Genomic DNA, 22,063 nt, shown 5'->3' with positions numbered 1-22,063 from the left:
CTACAACAATATAAATAAACTAGACGTCCAATTAGGGTCAAATAATTGATCTTGGAGGTTCGATGAAGCCAAGAATTTTCTGGAAGACTAACAGTTTTAAGTAGCACACCAATAACTGTACAGTAAATTTTAACATGATGCATCAAATTACTATGCTGTCACTAATGAATGGAACTTAAGTATTGAGATTGGTAATGTATTAGGCAGGCACCTTCTGTGTTTAGAGCATTGTGGCATAATGGAATGTAGAATAGGCACAAGCCTTTCGGTAATAGCAGTTTAGTTTTTCATAAACGAACTGGCACTTACGCTGCTGACAAAATGATCCGTAGGTTACCTACCAGATTCACTGCATTTTCCAAAGAATTGACTTCTAGGACTTTGTCATGACTTAATTTGCATGGAGCGGAAGAAAATAAGAATCAGTCCAGCATATATATGGGTACAACAATAAAAGTTTATTAAAGATATTTGAAAACATCTGCAGTTTCACAATAGAGCATATCCCCAATCAGTCTGTCCATTCACCCAAGATATGAAGAAACAGCGTTCTTGAAACAACTGAGAACATGTCCTGGAATGGCGATGCATTCCTGTCAATCTGGAATTCGTTATAGACCTGGAATAACAAGACACCAGTGTTGACTCAGCAATTTTTCAAGAAACTAATCACAAGCTCCAGAGTGTATTCCGAAGCATAAAAATCAGCAATGACAAACACACCGCCAAAGTGCCCCACGTGTGCATCGTCCAAACATCAATTGAACACAAAGTCCTCAAACAGTACACATATTTGCAGCAACATGTGTTCTGGCTTGTGTGTTAGGAACAACCATAAAACAATCAATTTTGTCTACTGACTAATTTACTGATAGGTCCCAGATGACATGAGTAATATTTGAATCTGAAGACTAAGGAACATGACAGAAGCACTTCCTCCTTTAGTGACATGACAGAGTTCCCATTAGAGCTGAATCACTGAGTAATTTTGTTCATGATCCTAGCCACTTTGTTCTTATGACAGTTCAAGTTAAAGTTCATGATTCAAGGTCATCTGCCGATCATGTTATAAGTAGATGTTCCTCTTTCTCTAAGGCCAAAAACACTCAGCAATGGTGCCAACATTGTGCTTCTGAAGCACAGCCCCTTAAAGTGCACTACAAGTTTCTCTCGAAATTGACCTTTAAACTTTTACAGTGTTAATTGAATTCTCACAGCTGATCTCAGTTAAGCAGCAAAAGGTGGCTACTTGACACCATGAGTTTAAGAACCAGGACTTGTGAGGTTAAAGGATCAAAGCGCTCCATCACCAAGAAAGCCTGCATGATGTGATTCAGCCATGACTACACATAACAAGCATATGAAAAATTAACTATAAGCAGAGGCTCAAACCTGAGAATGTTTTGCTGCTCATTGACTACAGATATGACATAAACATGGCTAAGGGTAACACCAAGATAGCGTATGAAAAAGGAGCCATTATGTCATAATGTCCTCACAGAAGAAATGTGCAAGTGTGTTGTTCTAGTTACAACAATAAGTTCAGTGGGGACTAAATAGTGTAAAGAAACAAATAAAACGATATACTATTTTTGACATATGTGACATTTGTTTTATTTTTTTGATGTGGCTGAAAGAAATCTTGGTGTTGTATTAAATTATACCAAATGGTTTATTTTCAGAATTTGAACAGAATCTACATCTTTTTGGGAGTTGCCAGAGCCGAATACAAAGGGACGGGGCTGGATACAGCTCCTTTGGTGAGAGTTTTGCAGAGTTAAAGAACCACAGTCCACAGTTTTTTGATGTGAGCTCAAATGTTGAGAATATTGTGTCAAATCACTGGCGCTCCTACTGCAGGGCAACAATGAGAACCAATCAACAGCGGGTTGCTGAGAAATATGACCTCCTTAACATGTACACGAAGCGCATGCAGGAATCACGGCCCTCTATTCAGGATCATGACCAGGCTGTGGGATATTCTTTTCTTCTTCCGCTTTCACATGCAACCTTTTGATGTTGAAGGCACTGAATCATCACAAGCAAGAACACTGCTGCTGGCCTGCAGTTCATGGTATGACAGTCAGTAAACTCTTCAAAGCCAAAGGTAAATGGTAGTTGCGTTTTAATAATGACATCACTTCCTCTAGGCAATGATGTGACTGCATCAGCAAACATCCAAGAACCTGAATTAATGTATGGTGAACACTTTGATGAAAAATGAACCAACCCAAGAAAGTACAAAAAAAAAAAAAAGTATTTTTTGATATTTGTAAAGTGACCTTGAGTTTGTGAGAGGCACTATATAAATACAACAACTAATAATAATAATAATATAATGTCAAACTACAGTTACAATTTAAAGACCCAGATACTTATTGGCAGTGCAGTTTCAAAAAGATTTCTGATAAAGACCATGGAAACAAAACGTAGGGAAAAGAATATAGCTATTACTGCCCTTTCTCTAGATCAGAAAGGGCCTGGGAATGACCACTGGAGAGAGAGAGAGACCTCAGTTGAACCTCTAGGGAAGTACAATGTGATTCTTCCCAGACATCTCAGCCATGAACATCAGCATTCCATTTGGAGAGATAACGCCTTTTTCTGAAAGGTCAAAGGCTAAATATAATACGGGACAGAATGTTTAGTGAATGCCAAATGCAGGAAATAAAGAGAAATTTAAAAAATGTTCAGTGGCCCTAAATGCCCTGTTGCCTGCAACCCCAGATAGCTAAAGGGTGGTCATGTAATGCATCTGTACAAGAAGGTCAAAATAGTGATGATATCAAAGGTACTTGTAACAGTATGATTTACAACCTCACCTGCTTGCGAGCATGAAGGCAGGTTAAAGAGGAGCTTCATTTGGTCATGGGTTCTTCCAGTAGTGGTGCTTACTTCATGCACTGCAATGAGGCCACAAAACCAGTTGTTCGTCTGAGTTTTCTGGGTCATGTGAGAGAGAGGGGACAGAGAGATCTTTATTGCTCCAACAGGTACTGGAGGCCAGTGTGGGGTTGTAAATATGACAGATGAAGGTGCTAGTCCAGGGGCTGATCATAGAAATCATGGACAAGTTAAATCTACATTCTTTGTGCAGAATCTGTCAGCCTTATGGCTGATTTTCCACACTTGTTTTGCTTGCCAAGTGTTATAGACTGAAACACACAAACACACACACACACACACACACACACACACACATTCTCAGAATGTTCCTGATGAGCACAACACTTTTACTTCAAATCTCCAAACATGTCCAAATGTGTACTTCATACATCTGAAGACCAGAAGAGTTACCAAAAGGGATGATGTACAAAGCATGTCATTTGGCTTGCTTTTGTGCACTGTCAGGCTGAGTGCAAGCCCAGATTGCTTTTGGCATTTTTGTAGTTCCAACTGAGCTCCACAGCATGGCCTAGAGTCATGCTATCAGCCACGTAGGAATACAGAAAAAACACTCCTTCAGTACTTTCAGTTGTAACGTAATGCAACCGCCAAGCCACATTTGATCAAAACCATACAACACACTCAAAAAGATCTCAGTTTATTTTCACCTTCAGTACCACCAACAAATAGTCAGCGTGAACAAGTTAGCTTGCTTACAATTCGAATTGAATGCAGCCTTGTGATCTGTTGTAACTATGCATATGCCTGAGGGGCCCTGTGCCTTTGCCCAAATTAGCCTGCTGCCTGATCTGTGTCAGGAGGCATAATCACAAACAGCCCCAAAGTCTGCGGCCTTGTTCTTACAGTGGATGTAATTGTACATGGCAAGGACTGGCCAGATCAATCATGGGTATGGCATGAAGAAAAAAAAGAGTCTGGTTCACATCCCTTAAGGAAGAGCTTAGTATTAAAGTCCCTCCGGTTCCATTAAACAACAGCAGAAGAAGGTTCAAAACCATCTACTGAGTAAAAAAAAAAACACCAAAAAACGTGGCCCGGGTTGTAAAATGGCCTTATTTGGCTGACAACATCAATTCCTGGACTCTAACTTTATTAGGCAGTAAAACACACATGTGTGAGCGAATCTGTAAGCGTATGAGACAATGTCAAGAGGTAGAGAGCAGGAAAGTAGGAGTCTGAGTCCTGTCTCACCCCAATGCTTCATTCAGGTTTCATTCAATGCTTGCAGTTCATAGGCTGGCAGCACTGGGCTCTCAGATTCATTTACAATATCAGTGATGAGATCAGATGCAGAATCAATTTCTACCAATGAAGAGTTAACGCACAAGTGGTGGACAAGCACAGGATGAGGACTGATCCTTTTTGTCTGTAGACGGCGTGCGAAAGATGATGACGATGATATACTCACCTCTCATGCCACAGCAGGGGCTCACAAACAACAGGCCCCCTTTTCCGCCGCATTCTCTCCCACAATCTCACTCCACTTGGTCTATAAATCCTCAGTCTTCAAGCTTACTCATCAGGGACCACACAGCTCAACATTCAGTAGGGATCCAGCCAAAAAACTCCTACTGACAAAAAGCTCACAGCGATAGACACACACCAAATGTTTTGTCTTCCTCCGGAGAACGGGTAGACTGATATCGGATAGATTTTGGCCTTTGGCTTAAGATCTCTCTTTAATCCAGTAAAGCAGAAAAGCCCCAGTAGGGAGGACTTGTAGGAAAATGTGTTTTCTGGACATTTGAATGTTTTGACCATACGTGTTTTGGTTTGCCCTCAACCAGGTTCATGCCTAAAACTAATCCTTAAGACTAACATACCTTAAAACCCATAAAAACCTTAAGATTCAATCTTTAAGCAACAAGGTACATGTGTGAGAATGTGCCTATAAAGTTGTGCCACTCAGGCATCTCAAGACGGCTTATAGGGCTTCAGTGTAAAAGAGTTAGAGACTGAGATCTTAGGCCATTCATGTCCACTTTCACGAATGGGCTCACACATTCATACATGCAGCATTGTGATATGATTACAACAACAGAAAACAGAGACACAGATGCTAGATAAGGCAAAATATGATTTATTTCTTCACACAATTCTCATACCCCTCCCATGTTTGCAACAATGAAACACTTTTTCACTGGCAATAACATACTTTTACCTGAAATCACTTCAAGAAACACAATCTGCAAGCTTTGCAAAAGCTAAAGGTCAACTCAGACACTGGTCTGCCCTGCCAGTCTGAGTTGGCTCTCCTTACTGTCACAGCCCTCGTGTAATGTAATTATTTACTGTTGCACTACAGCCGTGCAAATAAAAAGCCAGGCTTTTCCCCTACATTCAACCTTATCACACATTCGAATCTCGGTCTCCCCCATCCTGCTCCCTTCCTCACTTTAAATTGTGTGCTTATGGAGGTTTTATGAGCAAAAGCTTGCTGGCAAAATGTCTCCACACACCTGGGCAATAAATCAGCTGGAATCAGCGGTTTTACGCAACCCGGAGCCCAAGAGCAGAGGGGCCGAGATCAAATGAAAGAGGCGAAGTAATACAGTGAGGTAGTTGTGGGGGGCAGGGCAGGTTATAACTAGGCTGATCTGGAGCAGAGTATGTATTCTGCAAAAGGGAAGATATGAGAGAGGAAAAGCACTGGAGAAGGCAATATGGAGGTGACATTAAGCTACTATGATAAAAGTGGTCGGGGTGAGGGTGGGAGGGCAGTCCTTGTATAAGTACCTTAAAGGGTGTCTGAAGGCCATGTGACATTAAAAATGTTGAATATTCTGGCATAGGACATGGAGTGGATAGTTATGGGTGATCAGAGGAGTGGATGAAAGTCTTCAATTACCACACCTTCAGACACCTTCCAGACTTCCGGTGACGGGAAAAGGTGTGCGTGTGTGTGTGTGTGTGTGTGTCTTAAAATATAAGTTTTTGTGATAGTACTGCAACAGAGTTCCTTGGGTTGATGATTTGTCCATAATTTTCATGCTGAGGCCTCAGCATGTATGATGTATCCCATAAGCCTCAGAAACCTTTATCTTCACAAAGACAATCTGACTTCAACATAAATCTTAACCGCTGTAGGTGGATGACAATGTTTAGACTGACTCCTTCCATAATCAATTACAGCAGTATTTTGTGTGTTTCTGTGTGTGTTTCAATGTGTGTATGTGTGTCTGTGTGTGTGTGTTTCACAGCAGAACTGTGGAGACATCAGTCCAAGGCTTTGTTATTTGATCTGCATGTCAAGGTTGAGTGCTGGGACCTATCTGCACTAGGCACTGAAGTGGTGGAACCATAATCATCCCTGCACATGTTAACTGACCTGAGGCAACATTGTGGGAGGAAGGCAACTCCATTCCAAAGGAAAGAGTCAGCTGCAACAGAAGGTATAGGCAAGTGAGCAGCAAATGGGAAGCAGTTTCTTGGAATCCACACAAGTGGTCTTTCTTGAGGTCAACACAGTGGTCGTGAGATCAAAACTGAAAGTGTACTGTGAGGACATATGGAAACGTCTGATTGGTAGGCCTGCAGAAGTCTTCGGGAAAAACACATAGGTCAGGAGAGAAAGAAACACGAGAAATGAAGAAATGAGAAAAGAAATAAAATGATTGACCAAACGAATGAATGAATGAATGAATGAATGAATGAAAAGGAGGAAGGAAATATAGAGAACGAGACAAGGAAAAAGAAAGGCGAGCTAAGCAATATCAGCCCTTCAGTTACACCGTTTCATCCAGCTAGTTCCCTCATTCCCTATCTCCTATTCCATCTCACTCTCTTCATAGTGTCTGAGGTTCCCCTGCTGTTGTCACTGACCATCTGCCAAGCATGAACAGCCAAAGTGAGCGAAGTGCACACGCCACATTGCGAGCCGCTTTCCTGCTACAAACAAGTCACGCTGAGAAGACGATATATGAACTGAAATTAAAGCGAACTGGAGTGGCCCTTTGCCCTCCAACAAACCCAGCTTTTATGTGTGCTTTCATGAGAAGGCCTGCTATCTGTGACAGCAGCAGCTGAGACTGTGGCCTCCATACCATAAGTGGAAAGGAAATAGGTTCAAGTCTTAGTTGACACACAGAGGGACCGGGGATTGGTGAGGGGAAGGAGGAGGTTTCAGTGTTGCTCAGTTATTCAAGTGGCATGTCGAGTTTGCTTCATGGGGGCTTCAACTCTTCAACTTTCCCATATCATGACAGAACTTGAAAAAGAGTGGAGTCTGAACAATAGTGCTGCTGTTGGAAGGTTGCACTCCTATAATGTCCTTCTCAAGCTAAAAACTGGATTTCTTTTGTTGTTATACCTAAGATTAATTTTCTTAGACAAGATAAAATGAGATAAAACAAGATAAAAGTACAAAAAAAAACATTTATGACTCCCCTAATCATAAGACTGCATGCCATTTTTCAATGCACATCACATGAAAGAACTGCTGTAGTAAGCAGAGGAAACATGTTGAGTTTGCTGTAGCCTGAAGGCTAGGAAAACAATAGCAAGCTCATGTAAGTCTACTAATGCTTGTAAAATTGGTTCAAAGCCAGCAATGTCAATCTTTTTATTTATACCCCAGAGGCTGAACAGGAAGTGACCCACAGACACCCCCATTTATGCTTCAGTGAAGACTAACATCCTGAAAAACTAATGCAGATTGCTAACATATTTATATACACACATGCATACATAGACAGACACACATGCACAAATGTCTTTCCCATTCTCTTAGAGACCAACGTGTAACACAAAAGTGGAAACTTTCATTTGACATGATCCCTTTGATAGTTTATTAAATTATTATTATTATTATTATTATTATTATTATTATTATTATTATTATTATTATGACATATTGCCACTTCACTATGAATGAAAAGACGCCTAAGAAACCATTTAAGAAGCAAAAACTATTTTTAACACTTCAGTCGTCAGATACATAATTAGCCAATCAAGAAGCCTTTCAAAAGCCTTATTTTTAAAAGCATGCTACAGCTCAGATGTCTAGTCTCTGTAATGTGGCAAAACACACATAGATGAACTGACCTAGAAAAACAGGCCTACTTGTATTCCAAGTATAGTGGACTACCTGAGATGATCAAGATATGCTAGTTTTCACAGTGAACTCATAAGCCCCTGAGACCGCTGACTGATGTTTACTTGACAGGCCTTTCGTAGGGCTCAGCTAGAAGCTCGCCGAGGGTACGCAGTGGCGTTAGTACATAAAACCACCCCGGGTGCGTCCTTAGGGTTTTTGTGCGCAAAAACAGGCTGGCTTCAAAAAATGTGAGAAAATAAACATCTGTATCTGCAGAAAGTCAGAGAAGGTGCACTTAGTGCACGGCCTGCACATATTGGACCTCACACCTCCCTGTGACATCACCACCATGCCAGCAGTGTATATGAATTAATGGAAATCTCCATTAATTAACTGAAGCTCGGTGAGTTGCCACACTACACCTACAGTGGTGTCAATTAGCATGAGGTACAGTTCACGTTCACCAGGTGGTTCTGAAATACTCTTTAATGAACTGTCTCTCATTAATTGTCACTGTTAAAGTGGATACTTTTGCAGCATTGCCAAATTCAAGTAACTTCACCTCATGTTGTATTGCATCATCTCATCAACAATCAAAGGCACAGGACCTTCTTACTAGAACAATGTAAAAAAAAAAAACAGCTTCATCCATTTCAGATACAAAAACGTGAGCATGGGGATATATATGCAATGTGGAGAGACACGACAATTCATTGTTGTTTGGCTTATGGGAAATGTTTTGATTTGTGATGTTTAAAACTGAACTTCTAAAGCCTCAAAAACAACAGTCCTTTCCAAACCTCAATGCATTAAATTAACCCAAACTTATAATCAGCCTAAGTGTGATGAATCCCTAGGCCAGTCTTTACTCATTAGTTTAAAAAAAAAAAAAAAAAAAAGAGGACCCATACTCTTGTAGTCAGGTCCAACGTAGTAAATCAGCATTTTGCAACCTAACCCTTCCATTTTGCAGTTTTGGGGCCAGGTTTGCCAATTTGCTCATTTGGTTTATCCTGAGACAAGCTATGAAAGATGAATCTTGAACGAGTGAACCAGAGAAGGTGTTAGATGCACTCTTGAAAAAGTATGAAATACAAAAGAAAGCTAACCAGCATGCAGACAGCTTGGTTCAAGGCTAGAGATGTCAACCTGTTAAACTGTCACTGGGGTTATGGATGTGCCGACATCTCCAACAGATGTCAAGAAAGCCAAATCCCTTGCACATGGTTGCTATTGGTCATGTAATTTCTTTAATTTTTGTGGTATTCCAGTCCTTTTCAGTCAAAACATTTGCTTTACAACATTGGCAATGGAGCAAATCCCGCTCTGAGGAAAAACTGCCATGTTTGAAAGCATTCCCCTTTATAGAAACCTGGCCTCATCTTACCTCTCCCGATAACGTCTGCCCAGGTGTCCCCCTTGAGTTCAGATGTCCCCCAGGCCTGCTCTCAGGATTATTTTCATCTCTAATCATCTCCCATATTACAGAGATATGAGAGGAGCTTTGCGAGGGAGGCAGAAATGGATAAAACTCAATAACTGAAAGGTAAGAAAAATGCATGGATTTACACACCCCTCCCTGCAGTTTTATAATATATAGAAGAATAGGATGCGCCAAACAAATTAAATTAGAACCATGTATGCGATTACTGAAGTACATGACCACACCATGTTTTACCTGCAGTGAGGTTTGAGGTTAATACCCTCAGACAGGTTTCGGTAATATCAGCTCTGGGCGACCCACAAGCTTCAATAACAGATAGTTAATCTAACCTGACATAAATTCATGATCATCCAGCCTGGCCTGTTTCACTCCCCCACAGCATCCACATCGCGATGTTGCACATCTGAAGCCCACTCTTCAGGTTAATGTGAATCGGGTCTTACTTAGTTCTTCTAATCACATGACAGAAGAAGAAGCTTAACAAAACATATCTTATGGTAAAGCATGAAAAATCATGTTTACATCACTGAGTGTAAGATTCATAATTTCTGGGAATCTTAAAAAGAACAGACATTATAAATAAATCATAGCAACTAACAAAAAGATTATGCATCAAGATGATTAGCCCCAAAATCCCCTCAAGATCAGTACACAAAATATTTACCCTCACCTCCCCCTCACCACATAAACAAGCAATTGTTTCTTCATAAGATAAATGTTCATTTGAAGCATCCTTTCATTCCAGAAGACAAGGATTAATAAAAACCTCAGGAATACAAAACAAAACTGTAACGAAACACCCTCTAGAACATGACCACAGCGTGGCCAACACATCAGCCTCATCCACCGAACGTCTGGTTCATGCTTCCGTATCCCCTTGGTCAATCTGGAAGTCATAAAACCTTTGGAGATGGACTATGCGGTCTTAACACCAACGGCAGAGAGACGAGACAAACAGGTGACCATCAAATAGCGTGTGCAATGTCTAGTGCAATGACAATATCAGTTTCATGTGCTGCTGGAGAGTCAGGCCTGTAGTCAGGCCTGTAGACCCCTTCTTCTATGTGTAATATCTAAGCTTTACCAGACGTGGGTCATTGCACCAGGAAACCACTAACAATTAGCCAACGACTTCCCCGGATCCCAAAGGAGGAGCCCATGGCTACATATATTCAAGCATGCTGAGACAAATATGGACTGCAAGTGGGCATCACCGGAGGTGTTGGTTACCAAACATGCTAGGTACAAAACTGCAAACAAATGTGATACTGCAAGTTGCTTCTCCTGAAGAATAACACAGCCTGGGACTTTTACAGAAGGCTTTTCTGTCCATATAAGGCACCTTAGTGAAACACTTGGGATCTGTTTGCGGATTTGGAGGGAGCGAGGACATCTAGGTCCAGCCGAGCCTATCAGTGCGCGCCTCCGACCGACGGAAAGACAAACGAGCCACGTCATTTATGCCGGCCAGTTGAACCCTCTCACTTTCCCTCCCTCCCAAGCTCCCCACCGGTGCAAACGAAAACAATCACGAGCCTTTCTGCGCTTGTCCCGTCTGGCTTCCCCCGGGCCACTCTGGGCTGCTCCATAGCATATCTCCAGATTTATGACATGCTTAGCTGGACAAAGACCAGAGCACTCCCTTCACTTTTTTTCCAACTCAAACATGTTCTGGAACAACATGGTGGTATTATTGGGTTTCTGAAACAAACCGCCTTAGGGTTTGTTGAGAATTAGAGACAGAGAGGGAGAGTTGAGTGAATATTTCATCCACATTCGTGCTCCTATTCCATTCCACAGATCACGGCACAATCATATTTTCTGCACATATTTGTGCACTGGTGTGAGTGAGGTTGGTATTTGTATTGGAGGGCAGGACCACAGATCGCATGGGAAGATCCAGGAAAGCTGTATTCTTCAGGTTTGCTGGGCTGGAGGTTTGTCTCCTCTGTGTGGGTCTACATTCTGATTGGGGGGGGGGGGGGGCTGGCATCCTGCTTGAGGCCCCATAATAGTGAGCCTTAAAGATCCCAAAGAGCAACTTTAACATGACCACCCAACACCTCAGGCTGCTGCATTAACATACACAGACACAAAAACACACACATACACACACACACACACGAACATCTGGCAGCTAGAATGTACACACCCTGCTGAAAAAGTAAACAACAGAGGCTTGAAGAGCCTGGAAATATGGAGGATATACGGAGGATTTGTGATTGAACACAACTTGGAGTGTATGTGCACGTGTGCATGTGCAAGTTTGTGTGTGTGTGTGTGATTATACTCCCTTTATTGTAGGCAATTAGCCATAATCAAATTCAACTTTAAAATCTTTTATCAAAGACAGGCTTCTCTGCTCCTCTAAATAAAGCACAGTGCCTTCAGTGGCCAACCCATTTCCTCAGCAAGGGGTAAAGCAGACTGGCAATGTGACTCTGCCCAGTCACGGGAGGTGTTGGCTCTGATATCAATTTCCTGGTGATGTCCTACTTCTCCCTTCATCACCCTTCCTGTCTCATTTTGGTCATTGTGAGGACATTAAACAGCCTCCCGGGCCGGACACGTGCGGCATGGGCGGGAGTTGGAAGGGAAAAGTGAAAGGAATTAGTCTGTATTACATTCTCCCCTAGCCAAGTTCAACCATGCAACCTCTGCCAAGGCACATTCTCCACTGTGTTTGATTACAATCTGTTCCTGGTTGTGTTTCTCTGAACTTCAACGCCATCTTCTTGCTCCATGTCAGACTAGGGATATTACTACCACTACAGATCATTTTAGGTGGGTGAGAAAGAGAATATTGATTTTGGTTTGAATCCCATAAGGACATACGGAGGCTTTTAACATATTTTGTTATGGTTTAATAGCAGAATAAAATACACATTAGTGTAATATAAACAAAGTACACCCACCTTATTTTAAAAAATCCGTTCCCTTTGTTGCAGAATGCATGGTTCTATGAGCTTGGAAGTATGTGTGTGCTAAATAAAGTATGTTATGGTTATGAGGTTTGTCACATCTTCTGTCCCGTCAATCATGTGTCTACTTCTTGGGCGGTGGGTTTTCAGTATACACTCTACCCAACCTCCAGTAAACCAAAAGTATAAAACATCATATTACTGAATCTGCCCTGAAGTAAGTTAAGCCCAGGTTGAATGGTTCTTATAGACTGTATGCTAAACTTCTACTGAATCCTAGAATTTAACAGCAAAGAACCTTTAAAGGTCAGATGTAAAATACAGCAACAGCTGTATTCACAGCATACTTTAATTTTGTCTCCACTATAACATATAACTTTTATCATAGAAAAATTATGCAAAGTTATGATACAAAATGGCAGCATTGAAAAGGGATGTAAATGTGGGGGAAACAATGATTGTTGACAATAATATTATTCTATTGATGTACAAAGAACCCTGGCCATGTGAAAATAAATAAGAAGGCAGGTCATGACAGTAATACACATAGACTCCAGACATTTTTATTCCACAGTTGCTTAAACTTTTTAGTTCCAGTTGCCAATTTGGAGGCAAGTTAAGCAAAATGCTTCAGTACCTCCCACCTCAGGTCAGGTGATATTTCACTCCAACTAGATGTCAGCATAACTCACCCACCATTAAAGCTCAGGATTTCACAAGTGCAGTTCTAACCAGCCCAACGGACATTCTACAAAATATGTTTTTTCATGTTTAATCAATGCTGAGTTTGTCTTCGTCTCGCTCACTGTACCTGCTGTTACCAGCAAGACGGATTGGATGCATGGGACGTCCCAGATTTGTGGCAGATCACGCACCCGATCAGAATGAAAACAGATGACATAATCCGCCAGCCAGCCCCAATTTTCTTTTTCCACCAGATTAATGTGAAACATTAATACCACTGGGAGGCTTTGTTGGGCTATGCCCCTGCATTTTTCTCTCACTCTCTTTTCTCTCTCCATCAGTATTACATATCTTCTTTGGTATGCATGTTTCAGTCTTCATATGCCTTGGGATTTTTTTTTTTTTTTTTGCTCTTTTATGTGGAGGGCAAAAGAGAGAAAGATGTGAACACTTGATGAGTATCACCAAATATGGCTCACACCCCCTTTGAGGATGGATTCTGGACTGCATGTTTCTTCTTCTCAAGTGTTACTTGAGCGTAGCGGTCGAAATAAAACACTGACTGGCGAATCTTGTTCCATTACATCTTTTCGGTGTCACCCGTGTCACAATTCAAACGAATCCAAAAAAGAGAGCCGCCCTATAAAGTCATGACCTTCTCCAAACATTTCAGTTTCTAGTCTGTATGCATACATCTAATCTTTCAACTGTAAAAATAAACATATAGTCTCAATGGCATAGAGTGTAGTCCATGAATAACTGAGGAGTGACACAGGTTCTGTTGTTCTGACTCTGTACTCCAGTACATTGGATTTGAAATGAAATATTGACTATGAGGTTAAAGTACAGAATGTCAGCAATCATTTAATGGCATTTATACATATATTCTATATTAGATGTGCTACATAGGAACTACAACCTATTTTATACATGGCATCTCCATTACACTGTAATTGTCTTGCACTTGGCTGGAATATGTTCTTACATTGTTCAGTTTTCTCTCATCAGAACATCACTGCAGTGATTCTGACAACACTTGTCTTACTTTATGGAAAGCTTTAACCCCTTAGATTCTGAGAAAGCATTGTGGGTCCCAACTCCTTTTTAAGAGTTTAAGAGATTGTAATTTATCATCATTGCATGCATTAGGTTGGCATGTTCCATGCAAAATGTTTATCACCAAAATCTGCCTCCCCAATCACGAAATGAGTTTTTGTGTGAAGGGTCTCTGCTGCTAAGTGCTCCGTCTTATGTGTGTAAGACAGGATAATTAATAATGTTGCTGCATACCTGCTGGGTGTTTTTCTCGTTTTTGGGGTGATTTCATATGTTTTTGGGGACAGCCTGCTTTGCTGGTATCTGCTGAATCCCAGTGAGTCATCTGTGTGGCTTAGCATATGCATACATGTGTTTTTGTGTAAGAGAGGCCTACATAGACCTCCAAGGCATAAATATATAGGTACATAGGCGTACAAAGCACAGATACATAGGCCAACAAGACACAACTGTATATGCCAATAAGACACAGATATATACACCAACAAGGCACAAATACATAGGCTTGCATAATTACCACAAAGGTGTTTCCCCAAAGCTCTGGACTGTCTTGTTTATGGAATGGATGGTTGTGAAATATTTTGCAGTAAATAATACTAAATAATGCATGAAGGTCAGAAGGGCTAAAACAATGCAAGCTGGGTATGAAAAAACAGGACAATAAAGGTTTAAGCTTAATGTTAGCTAGGCATGAATCAGACAACACCGGCAATTATTGAAGCTATGGTCAAAGTTCCAGCAAGCCTTGCAGTGCTTGCATATTAAACCTAACCAGATAATCACCTTCCATAACTTTTCAAGCGCAGGCATTATGCATTACCCTAGCTGGTGGGCTAACATTAATAAAAATACATTTTAAAAAATAATAACGCATTATACTTACAATAATAAAGATAATACATTTTACTTAAAGGGTAACAAAACATAAAACCTGTCTAAAGCCAGGTAATTGTTGTCTTAATCATACAGTTTCCCTTGGGCTTACAAAGTGACCATACTGAGATGCAGGCTGATGTCTAAATTTCTAAAACTTATACCTGACAGTTGATAGTTTGCTGCCAAGTTTGCTGCCAAGTTAAGTAAAACAGTGGTTCATGCAAGTCAAACTCTTGTTTTGTGTGTATGTGTGCTTGTATGTATGTTGTGTGTGTGTGTGTGTATGCGTGCATGTGTTTGAGGCAGTGAGTGAGAGGGAGTACAAATGTCATAATATGTGTTTCCAGTTTCAATGAACATAAATCCATTATCCTACATTATAAATAGCAACTGCTACCGCAGCCAACCAGCAGCGTAGCCTATGATGAACTACAGGATGTTTAGCAAAGGCCATTTTCTTTGGCATTAAGCATATACGACTGCCTGTTGCAGCAGAAATCAATCTTACATGCGTACATAACGTAAATAACGGACAGAAGAAATAGGGAAAGAACAAAATCAGCGGGTGCTTTACAACACAGAAGAATGGACAGCATCGCAGAGCTGCGGGACAGGGGAGGGGTGACCAAATATTTTCAGTGTCTGAACCGGTAAAAGTATGTCATCCAGCGACAGACGGTTCAAATATTTTGCTGAGAATAAGTGTCACAGGGGTTTTCTTCTGACACAACGAGCAATGCAGAAAAACAAAGAAAACTGCTAATCCTGCAAGACTAATCTGTCTACCAGAAATTACCTGGAGTCAACTTTGTGGTGGGGATTAGTTTTGATTCATATAATTGAATGCAGATGATGATGTTCCAGAAAAGATCTCAAAGGTTTGGGTTTGGCATAACCTGTTAACAATCCTGATTGATATGGAATACTGAAGCTGAGTATTTGAACCAGTGCAATAATTTTGCTCTCATGTTCCCTAAGGTTTCACTGGTACCATTGAACAGAGACATTTTTGTGGATGTGGTCCACCACACTGCAACCAAAGAAAGACTTAAATTTGTCTTAGTACCCCAACCAAAGAATGGTATCGACAGCCCTAAACTGAACACTGCTGTTAAGAGCGAAACTTCTGCCCTTTGTACCAGTGCCTGGTGGAGCAGTGGGGGAAGCATCTGAAGGCACTCTCCCATCATATACTGCCAAGCACAGCAGAGAGGAGGGAGGCAAGTGGAGCCAGCTACCAATCGCATAACCACTGCGGTTTCCCCTGCTCCGCCACAATCACTTTAACCAGGCAGCACTTCACCTACCCCAGCATCACATCCCCAATCACACATCCTTCCACTGGTGCAGACTTATAGTCTATCTATCTATCTATCTATCTATCTATCTATCTATCTATCTATCTATCTATCTATCTATCTATCTATCTATCTATCTATCTATCTATCTATCTATCTATCTATCTATCTATCTATCTATCTATCTATCTATCTATCTATCTATCTATCTATCTATCTATCTATCTATCTATCTATCTATCCCTTTCTTTTCTCAATCTCTCTCCCCCTTCTACAAACCTTCAGCAGCTTTGACATATAGCTCTTAAACAGAGTTAGGAAAATGGTAGACTTAGTGACTTAATGTATTCGTGGCATTAAAATTCCATTAATCTCTCAGAACAAATAAAGAGATGGGTTATCTTTCACTATGGTGTAAATCGCCACGTCTCTCAGCAACAGCTTAAGTCCACAAACCAGTATGTCTCAATGTGGAAACACTGACCGAACACAGCTCATACCTGTGCCCACATGCCGAACCTCAACATTCACACTCATAGCCCACTAATAAATTTGTTTTGGTCTGCTGTCATAAGAAAACATGGCACATGGATAGCATTAGGACAACCTGTATATCATACTGCATAAATGTGAAACTAAAATAGCTCTAAATAGCTTTTAAACTCCATCTTGCTATGTTATATCGCCACGTCATCCATCATGGACTACCAAGAAGTGATTTGGTTTCTCTGAAATATTCTGTTTACTCTGGAGACTTTAGACTGTTCTGCCTCCATAAAGACAACAGACTAGAGAGACCTCCTAGATTATGGGAACTGTACAGTTTCACACTGACACTCAGGGGGGAGTGTTGACGTGGAATGGCATTACACCTTCTTCAAGCTACCCCCTGCCCCTTCAGTTTCAAGAGGAATTATACCATTCCAGTTTTCTGCTGCTTCTCTCCATCTTCTTTCCCATCTCTCTCACTCACTTTTTCTCTCTCTCTCTCTCTCTCTCCTTGTGGCATACCCTGTATTCTGACATGCACATGAAATGCAGTTATCAGTCTTTTTTCCTTTTCAGTTAACAGGACATGAATGTAGAAAACCATTGAGAAAAGGAAAGCACTTAGTTCTTTCTAAGATAGGTATAAACCCTGCTGAAATTTCTTAAATTCTTAATAACAGTAAGAATGAAATGCCATAAATCGCAGGTATGTCTAAGTAACAATGTGCCACACAGAGATGGTCAATCTCTGAAGCACTATGTTCAACTCAGAAACACATCTGTCCTCCCACAGCCTTTTCTGCTGATTAGCCCTTCCGGTGATGTCCACCATCTGATTCCATTTTTATATTGACTTTATTTTATCAATTCAATTCAATACAAACACTCCATCACAAAAACCTCACCAACAATATCCACCGGAGGACCCAGACTACCTTTACTCTATACATTAACAATTAACAATACCATTTACATCTGTAAATTAGGTATACATCATCCATTTATATGTCCAAAAGAGTCCAGGGAAATTTCTTTTTTTCCTCTCATATCAATCGTCTTCAACCTTTTTAACTCACACCTCATCTGTTTAAACACTGTTTCTGCAGGTATTATACATTGCTCAATAATCATCTTACATCATGTTTTCCAAATCTTCGAATTTATCACACAAACAATCATCCAACAAAAGTCCTTCACATTCTCAGTCAAATTCTCATTAAACACTCTACACATAATACTTTTCCTGTTACGACCCCATTTAAACCCAATACCTTCCATTTTCTCACAAATTCCAATAGTCCTTGTGCACTGCAGTATCATCTGATTCAAGCTTCCTCCACCTCAGGCCCTCGGACTTCTCCCCGTTCCTCTGCACCTCTCCATGCTAATTGAGACCATTTCTCCCACCATTCTTAAGAGCCCTGCCAGGTGGCTGGGTGTTCAGACCAGCTTTGACCAGGGGATCAGTGGCCGACTCTGGCCAGTCTGTGAGGGTAACTGCGACTGAAAATAAACAAACCTCATTCCATGTGATGCCATGGCCTCTGTCCTCTGTGTGTAGGCATGTATGCCCAACAGCATCCAACGTTATGACTAATTACTTGAAAAATGGGGACAATTAGTAGCTCAACGGTTATATTTCCTGATATTTTGCAAAATTACTGGCTTTATAAGGAGAGGTTGAACTTAAGCCCTGCAAGTTTTGGCACTGATGGCCTGAATTACCAGGTATTTAAGGGCAGATGCTACCACCGAGCAGGCATCATTCATCTAGGTCGAAACTTTTTTTGGCTCCTTCAACACCTGTATTTTGTTTCAAATGAATACTGCATTGAGAATTGTAGTTAATCACTGCTGCATTTTACTGTTTGCTGCAAAATAATCAGATTTGTAATTTGCAATAGGTGATAATGCATCGGCATGACTTATAGTGATACAAAAGTCACACACACACACACACACACACACACACACACACACACACAAACAGAAAAATGAGATATTCAAAGCCAGAATAGCTAAATTATATGTTATATATGTATGTATATATGTAATTATATGTCACAGAGGTGACTATAACAGGGATAGGCAGATGAAAAGAGTTGGAAGCTAAGAGGGAACAAGTTGAGTCTTATTAAAAGATAATATTAAAAGGTAATATTAAAAGAAAGAGAGAGATGTGTGGAGTAATGATTTGGCGCCAGAGGTGAAGGGTGGAGTATTTATCAGAGAAAGTGAGAGCGAGAGAGAGAGATGTGGGGAGTAATGATTGGAGCCAGAGGTGAGGCATGGATTAATTATCAGAGAGAGAGGTGGGTGGGCAGAGTAATGATTACACCGAGAGGTATGTTGGTGGAGCAATGACCAGAGAGAGAAGTGGGTGGGCGGAGTAATTACCAGTGGGATCATGGGGATCCATACTGCCAAGTGTCCCCTTCTCACTGTAACTCCGTTCCCATGGCAACACAGATGTAGGAGAGGCCTTAATAGACACCACCTGCAAGCTCCTCCCTCCCATGCGCTTTCTCTCTCACCCTCTCTCACTCACTCACACACACACACACACACACACACACACACACACACACACTCACTCACTCACACACACACACACACAAATACCGATTCCAGTGTTCAGCTTCTCATTTTAATTTTTTTAACTTGATATTTGGCTTGACGGTATATGGCGAGGACATCTGTTTAGAGTGTTTAAGGCTCAAATTCTCCTTTCTCTCCCTCTCTCTTTCTCTTTGTCCAGTGCTAAGGATGGTTCATAATAATTCCTCATTCCCACTTTCCCTCTCCAGATAATTTCCACTGAGAAATTCTCCAGAAATTTCCACTGAGACACGATCATGGTAACAAACAATCAGAAGCGATGACGTCTTAGTCTCTTACAGGCCAGACAGTCACACTGAATTAATAGATTAGACAGAAATGGCCATTAGCAGAGATCATTATTACTCTCTCTCTCTTTCTGCTTCTATATCTCTCACTCACTCACTCACACATGCACACACAGTTTTGTCTGATTATGTCTACGGGATATTTCCATGGATCCATGTAATAATCTTGTTAAATAATACTTAATAAAATTAAAGAAAGAAAGAGATCCTCATAATCCCAAATCAACCTTTTCATGTTTTCATCATCACATGGACATTATGTCCCCACAAAATGATACATTCCGTCCCACACACCCACACGAAAGAAAGAGAAGTGCACCATCCAGTCAGTATGTACACTGCAAAAAAGATATTTCAGCAAGTGAAAACATCTTAAATCTAGTGTAAAATCTAATAGTTCTCATTGTGAGACTGTTGTAAGGATACTGTAAGATTATATAACACACATGTATCAGTGCATTCATAAACACCTACCATGTACCATTCACCATCATCAGCTACTTTGGGTACATCTGTGTTATTTGTGCATTTTATAGGTTTGCTCTTACATCCATGCACAGTTACTCAGCCACATTCTGTTTTAGTGTATTATAGCTCAGTGTCTGACCACACCACCACTACTGACTGGATATTTATCAGGTAATGGCCACTGATTTGCTGGAGGTCTCAAACCATACACCTATAGCCAATAACTGTACACTTGCGCATTATATACACAAGCTCTATATCCACAGGTTTCTACATAAATGCTTCTAGTAATGTGGGTGGTGAGTGCACAAGCCCAGCAAATTCTATTACAAATCTAAAACCAGGCTCACCGGCTGCAAAAAGGACAATATCTGGCATTTCTTTAATACTGACACTTGGACTACTTTCACAAACCTTAAGCAGCATTACAATCCATTATATTTGATGACTTTACTGTAGTTCACCGGCAGCCTGCCCAGGTAATAGGTGCCTTTTTCCATTCACGCTGAGCTCATTTGCAGAAAGGCTTACTGTAGCTCAACTTGCTCTGGCATTTGACATCAACTTGACCTGCGTGAGCCAAGCTCAGCCCCCTTCTCCTATGATGTCACCTAGCAACAGGCTGACTGACAGCTACATACAGAGTGCCGACAGTTAACCAGCGCTATGACAACCAGTCAACAGTTTTACACAAGAGGAGCATTGCTTGGCGGCACTGAGTGGCTCTTTTACCTGCCTTCCTTCTTTTGGCAGCATTGCCCAATGATCCGGGCTGGCCATTGTGAAAATAATCTCAGCTCTATGGCACATGACCTGGCACAGGTGGACCTTCCATGCCAGGCTAGCCTGGGGCTACCATGGGTAGAGGGACCCGAAAGTCAATCATAGCCTCTCCATTGCGTTGTGCATGAAAGAGCAGCTCGCGGAGTGAACAGGCACCCAAGCGTGTGTTTCACAGACCCACGCCAAACTTAATGCAGGATGTTTAATATTTACAGAGTAACGGTGTCATGAATCGCACTGATGCTGAAAGTGCCTTGGCCCATGGCAAGATGATCCCAAGAGTACAGTTTGTGATGAGACGCAAAAAGCATCCAATTTCCCAGTGAAATCGATACATCAAAGCTTGCCCTATGATTGGCTAAGCTATAGGACATCCCAATTGAAAGAGCGCAAGATGAAATTGCAAATTTCATGTGACATATTATCCCAAAGAATTAATGAAAAATCACTGACAATATACCACAGCCCACACTGGTTATCAATTGGTGTATGGATACGGTATATTTGTAAGGTGCTTATCACTAGTAAATCTGTTGCTGGTTTGGTGTTATTATGACAGCTTTTCCATATTGCATTGCACACATTGACTCTGAGGCATTTCTGCCTCTTACCTTGTGAGGAAAATGACATTGTGAGGAAAATCTTGATATCAAGGCAACTAAGCTTGTAACCTCAGTGTAACCTCAACTGTCTTTTTTTACAACACCACTTCATCAATCATATCTTGTGCTTTCTCATTACATATGCTGCGAATCTTCAAATTCTAAGGCATCCATTGGGCTACGAATTAAGAATGCCCCGATACATTCATCAGACCTTTCCTAAAACACACACATGCAAACAAATAGGTCCTAATTGTGTTATACTGAAACATCCTTGAACACAATGCCATCTCCTACATGAGCATGTAATGGAGTAAGAACATGCTTCTTACCTCATCTGCAATTACACTATAAATAGGCAGAAGTGTTCCCATAACACGCCTCCGTGTGCCTGTCACCCTCACTCACTTTCCTTGACCCCATTTTACATGACCATTTTCCTCCAGTTTTCCATGGTATCATTAACTGATGATCTGAGACAGTACAGAGTACAGATGCATCACAAGGACTGCATGACAACAGTGTGTATGTGAGCTGAAGTCTGTAAATCTAATCCAGAGGGGTTGTCTGTGCAGAAATCCCCGCTTGTGTCAC

At 41.1% G+C, this 22,063-nt stretch overlaps 1 long non-coding RNA gene across 1 annotated transcript; it reads right to left on the bottom strand.

The window, feature by feature from the left end:
* Nucleotides 1–471: 471 nt before the first annotated feature.
* LOC145659016 (uncharacterized) lies at nucleotides 472–21,787 on the bottom strand. The gene is made up of 3 exons (XR_014124979.1): nucleotides 19,108–21,787; nucleotides 2,823–2,943; nucleotides 472–619 (listed from the first exon to the last, which is right to left on the bottom strand). It is a non-coding gene; the product is annotated as an uncharacterized LOC145659016 (long non-coding RNA).
* Nucleotides 21,788–22,063: the final 276 nt, after the last annotated feature.

Source organism: Electrophorus electricus, chromosome 8 (assembly GCF_041902795.1).
Source record: "Electrophorus electricus isolate QZ-2024a chromosome 8, ASM4190279v1, whole genome shotgun sequence".
Lineage (NCBI taxonomy): Eukaryota > Metazoa > Chordata > Actinopteri > Gymnotiformes > Gymnotidae > Electrophorus > Electrophorus electricus.
This window is presented reverse-complemented; position numbering and strand designations above follow the sequence as displayed.